The sequence below is a fragment of the Culex pipiens genome, chromosome 1 (assembly GCF_016801865.2).
Source record: "Culex pipiens pallens isolate TS chromosome 1, TS_CPP_V2, whole genome shotgun sequence".
Taxonomy (NCBI): domain Eukaryota; kingdom Metazoa; phylum Arthropoda; class Insecta; order Diptera; family Culicidae; genus Culex; species Culex pipiens.
Genome location: NC_068937.1, coordinates 108,225,850 through 108,231,675, shown reverse-complemented (window position 1 = coordinate 108,231,675; position 5,826 = coordinate 108,225,850). Strand labels below are relative to the sequence as shown.

The 5,826-nt window shown below is 49.0% G+C and overlaps 1 long non-coding RNA gene across 2 annotated transcripts; it reads right to left on the bottom strand.

The window, feature by feature from the left end:
- Positions 1-709: 709 nt before the first annotated feature.
- On the bottom strand, positions 710-5,461 carry LOC120423425 (uncharacterized). 2 transcript variants are annotated; one of them, XR_005606239.2, is made up of 8 exons: positions 5,132-5,461; positions 4,789-5,060; positions 4,511-4,726; positions 3,809-4,263; positions 3,342-3,750; positions 1,825-3,275; positions 1,552-1,760; positions 710-1,382 (listed from the first exon to the last, which is right to left on the bottom strand). It is a non-coding gene; the product is annotated as an uncharacterized LOC120423425 (long non-coding RNA). The 2 variants fall into 2 exon arrangements; XR_005606238.2 differs by having other exon boundaries at positions 4,511-5,060.
- Between the last annotated feature and the right edge of the window lie 365 nt (positions 5,462-5,826).

Genomic DNA, 5,826 nt, shown 5'->3' with positions numbered 1-5,826 from the left:
CGGGTTGGGAGATGTTTCGTCTAGGCTAGATTTTCTGCCGCGATATTTGTGGATCTGATTTGGACCTCAACCTTGACCTCAACACATTATCGTGCTCGTTTGCCTTAGATGTCAGGGCACGTTGACTGGCTTCAACATCCGTCTCCAAATTGACCGTGTCTGGTGTAACATCTTCGGTAGGGACTCTTGACACATTAGCTGGCCACTTTTGTTTGGCTAGAGCTAGCCGCCGTGCCCGACCAGGCTCGATTGACGGAATTTCCACCGTCAGACAGGCACTTGCGTTGGCATGAAAACACTTCAGAAAATGTCACCCTCCTTCTCCTTCTACTACTGTTGCGCTCATGAGGCTGTTCCTTTGGCACTGACAATATAGCCGTTCGAGGTACGGTTGGCAGAAATTCCGTCATGCCGTTCTGGACAGAACCAGCTACAACGGAATCCATCTTCCGGCAATCGCATGTACTCCGGAGATGGCAAAGTTACAGCTTCCAGTTGGCGAGTTTGAACGATATGTGAGTATTTCCTGTTAGATACTTGGAACAGAGTTCAAAGTTGGCCACATCCCGTTCTCGACGTGAAGAGCCTGGGTGGAAATCGGATGGGAACCTGGCTTGTGAGACAAGCCGCTTGCAAGCGGCAACGGCCCAGTAAGAAATACGGGGCCGATCGGGTCTGACCGTAAGAACGACGATCAGACCTACAGGGGCCGATGCGTGTCTGATTTTGAGACACGCATCAGACCCGAATCAAGGTGTTTTGCACCCGAAACGTCAACCTGTCAAGGTTGTTCGAACATCGCGGAAGGCCTACGTGCGTGGCCGATGTAAGAACGACGTAAGCGTGAAAAATCGGACGCGCATCAACCCCTTTTTTGCGCTCTTCTTCTTCTTTTTCTGTCATCTGTCATTGGGTTTGTTTTGATTGAAACAATTGTTTTCAGGTTTTAATTCGTTTATTTTGCTACAATTAGTTTAGCTGCTCCGCATCACTAACTTAGGCACGATTTCCCGGCACAAACGGTGTTCAAAGGAATGCTCTGGACGAGGGGAACTGGCTCCGGTTTAATTGGAGTTGGACGCGTTCCAGCGGCCGTTCCAAGGGCACTTGCATCGCGACAGCAGTCCATCGATCCTGATCCGTGGTGCGTCGTACAGAATACATCTGCAGGGACGTGGCCTTCCGGCGTGGCAGTTCCGGAATGCGCTTGAGAGGAGGACGAATGCCTGGAACGTTCTATTTGCTCTGCTCCTTGACGAGCGTCCAACTCGTCGCTCCGAAGGCACTTGTGGGCTGTCTTCAGGCCTGTTCCAGGCGTTGTAGTTCCAAGATCGCTGGCAATGCCATGGCCGTCCCTCGTACCAGTTCCGGACGATATCGGGCTGTTAAAAGAGAGGAAAAATAACGGGAATTTAAGGGTTGGAATGCGAGTAGTTGACCGGAATCGTTTTGAAATATGGTGGCAGTGTTCCAGGGACGTGGACCGGTTCCACAGATTCTTCCGGACTTCGCTAATCTCATCACTGGAATTTGCTGCTTTGGGATACTCACCCAGACGATTGTAATCGCATGCACGGGTCAAGTGGCGGCTTCCGTCAGGATCCAGGTTCGGAGTCGTCCAATTGTTGCCATGCGCGTTCCGATTGGCAACCTGCAACTTCAACAGTGCCAAGTATTGCAGTTCCTGCAGCCTGTTCATTTCCGAGGGAACCTTGTGGTCTGTTGCAGTTCCGTGTGGCATTTCCGGATTCCGGATGAACCTATTTAGGAAAGAAAAATAAACAATTAGTGAACTGAACCATGCAAACCTAACAAATAAATTACCGAAATTTTGAAAAGCAATAGGCCACCCGTCGTGTTTCGAGGATAGTTGCAGGGCCATAACCGGGTCAGTTCATGGTCGGTGCATTTCCGGCAAGCACTTCGAGGGACTAGATTCCGGAGATTCTTCCGGGCTTTGGAATCGTTGTTCGTGCCGCCATTTGGAATCCTTGTTCATGAGCTCAATCGAGTGCACCTGAACGGTCCGCAGACACACCACCAGTGTCGTTTTTACCAGCATCCGATCCGGAAGCATCCTTTTTGTCGTCATGTGTCCAATGAGGTTGCGCACACGTTAAGTGACTAGCTCGCTTTCTCCGAAGCTTCTACCGATTCTTCCCAAGGCCTCCCAAGGTTGCTAAGTTTCGCTGGCCTCCACCACTTTTTATGACTCCAGCTTGTCCGAAGTTTCCTTGATCCGCCCAAGAATCTGCTCTCCGAAAGCGCCGACAATTCCGAAATTCAACGCGAATCGTGTTGCGACTGGAACTTGACTGGAACTGCTGCATCTGGTTTTCCTTGGCCAACGCAGCGGCTGCCTCCGCTAGTCGACGATCCTTTTTCCGCTTCACTCTCCCAAGATTCAATAATGATCTGCTGCAGCTGATGGTCGTGCTGGCGATAGTTAATTGTTATCGCTCGAAACGCTTCGATTCAACTGCGGCGTTGTACGGCCACTGCCGCCGCCCATCTTGACGACTCTGGTTACCGCTGCTTAAGCCTTCGTCCTCCTCAGAGTCAATGCGACGCTTCATGATCTCTCGTGGGACCATGTTACCGGGGTCACGAACGTCCCGATCGACACCCACCGGTTGACACTTGCCGTATCATTGCTGGTGAAGACCCCGGTCCTCCGTCTTCACCCTTCTTACTCTTCAGCTTCCTGGCCGCGGCTTGCTTGTTTTCCATAGCCCTTCGCTGGTCATCCTCGCGACGCTACATTAGACGTTCCTTGGCCTCGGCGTCCAGTCCACGACCTCCGACGCCGACGTGGCCATTCTATTGCGAGGGAGGTGGCTGTTGTCTAAGGTGGATGGTGGGCTGTTAAACGACAATCTCCATCAACGGAGCCGCCGCCGACGACGAATTACGTTGGTGATCGGCGTGATCCTTGTGCTGGTCTCGCTGTTGCCGGGTGGCCAACCTTGGAGGTTGCATTTGTCTTCGAGGTCCACGACCGCCACCTCCTCCGTACGAGTCACGATATTTACCACATTCCACGATTGTCCCGGTCGTCGTTTATCTTTTCCGATGAAGGTGGACCGTCCGAAGGAGGCGGTGGCGATCCAGAAGTTGCCACAATACATGAGGTGGCATGAGCGAGAGGAAATGCGACGGAAACGGAGCTTCTAGGCGTCGTGCCTATTTCGTGATATGTATTTCTAGGGCCATGTCCGTCCAGCCTTGTTCCGCGGGAACTTCCAGGTTGGCGATCGCCCGGTAAACCGTGTTACCTATTTAGAAGAGCAAAATAAACAATTAGTGCACTAAATGAAGCAAATCAATTAAACATAAATTACCAAAATTTAAAAAGCTATCGGCCAGGATCGTTTACGGGATTCATTTGATCTTGGCTTTTGGCGTCCGTGCAGCTTTTAAATCGACGTTCCGAAGGTAATTGCAAGTTGGCGACCATCCGGCGAACTTAATCTAGAACCATGGCCGCTCTGGTGGTAGTTCTGGATTGCAAGAACCTATTCCGTTCAGCGGCGTACCAAAGTTGGGGACCGTCCGGCGAGCTTGTTCCGACCAGCGTCATTCCGAGGGAACTTGCTGGACTATTCGTTTAAAACATGACGATTCCTGCCGGACCGCCACGGCTGATTCGCAATCCGTTACTTTTTCCAGCCACCAACGATGTGAGGTGGTGCAACTATGGTAGACAATGGTAAACTTGTGCAGGTGCGAGCTGCTTTGCCGCTTGAGGTGCTGATTGAGTTAAAAACAAAGCATTATAACTATGTAATTTAAAACAGCATAAAATTACCTGACTTTTGCGATCAAGGATATGCTATTATCAGCGTCCAAACTAGAAGTACTATAATAACTTTCTCGTAGGCTTGACACCAGACCACCTTCCGGCGATTTGACCGGCTCACCGACCCGGCTGCTATTGTTGCTGCTTCTTTTTTTCCCAACTTGCAGATTCTCGGCCGATGCAGGAAATGGCGTTCGTGGGTATGCACTGAAGTTCGGACTCGGGGGAGGTCAGCTCGACGAATGTTATGAAGCTTATGTGCGATTCTGGTCACCGACTGACTGGTATTGGCCACCGCCGCCTTGCTTGATATCATCTCGACGGATTCGTCAAATTTCGCCAGCGATCAGTTTCGTCTCATTACAGTTGTACAGATAGAGCAGATTCTGCAGACGCTGGACACCATCATGCACATCCGGAAACTTGCGGATCAAGTTGAACTCGTGAATTGCTCAGGAACAGGCCTGGGTAAATCGAAATAATGCATTAAGCTGGAAAATAATAGGCTAATTTTGTTTGAATATTGGGACCATCCATAAACCACGTGGACACCTTAGGGAGGGGGGAGTCAGCGATTGTCCACGCTCCATACAAAAGATTTGTTTTGTATGTAAATTAATTGTTCACAAGGGGGGAGGGGGGGGGGGTCTCAGATAAAAAAAAGTGTCCACGTGGTTTATGGATGGTCCCATTGCAAGAGTACTCGTTTACCTATTTTTCGGCGGTAACGGTTCCGCTGCCTCCGGCGTTGATGATGCGGCATTTGCTGTCACTTGGTCCGATTGGAGGGGTTCTTTGAATCCGGTTCGAGCTCCTTCAGACAATCTTTTCCTTTTAAGTCTCGGTTTACTCAATCTTGTAAAGCCGACATCCGGTTCCGTCTCCAATTGCTCCAACAAGCTGGTGTCATCCTACTGTGGAACCGCACTATTTACAATTGAAAACTCGATTAAAAACCTCCAAGCACCAGATTCAATATATCTGTCCACCTGACTTCCAATTATTAAAGTTCTTTTAGTTCTCGCCGTGATCCATGATGCCCGGCCCGAGCTGTTGATGAGAACTAGGAAGTTCCGGTGGATGGATTTGCTGACCGGTGATTCCGTGGCCACATGATATTGTTTCCGCTTTCCAAGATTGGCGGTTTGGCGGCCGGCTGATTGTCCAAAACTGCTCGCTCCTGAGTTCAAAGTGCACCATGTTTTACAGACCCGCATACTTCCGGCAACTCGTGTCCACCGATCAACAATCCGGAACAAAACTGCAGTAAACAAATGGAAAAGAATTTTCTCGTAAACAACTCGAGCCTTGATAGAGCAGATGTTTGTTTACCTGAGAAATTCGTCCAGTCGGCAAATGAAATCAATTCCCATCAAATTTGAATCGTACTTTTTTTTATTAAATACTGAATTTGACGGGAAAAATCGTGGAAAACTTTTTCTTGCCGACCAAACCAACACGCAAACGACGCGAGAATTTTCGGTTTGACAGTTCTCCCGAATTTTCGCAATCGTGATAGAGCGAGATAGCCTGCTCAGCGAAACATCGATGAAAATACAAATCATGTTTTCTCTTTCACACTAATGTACAGCATACAGTTCATCGAATTTTTCGAAAAACATCGTTGCCTTACAAAACATCGTGGGTTTACGGACTTTCGATCTGGGGGTCGACCGACGACGGTCAACGGTAAACAAAAACAACAAGAAAAATCTGACTTTTCTTTACGTCAGTTATGACATTTCTATTAAAGGTGTATATATTCAGGGTGGGAAAGTATTAATATAATAACGAACGTTAGTATACTTATTAATATAATAAGTAAAGTTCAACGGAGTTTCCTGCCCCTTGGTCCAAAACAAAAATTGGAGGTGGTCTACGTTCCTTTGGAGAATTGTTCATTTTTGGCGTCGGCACTTTTTTCCGTGCACGACGATCGTCGTCGTCGTCGTCGGTAGTGCTGCTACCGTCGGTGTTGTTGTTGTTGTTTTCTTCGTCGTCGCTCAGCATCTGGAACTCGTTCCTGA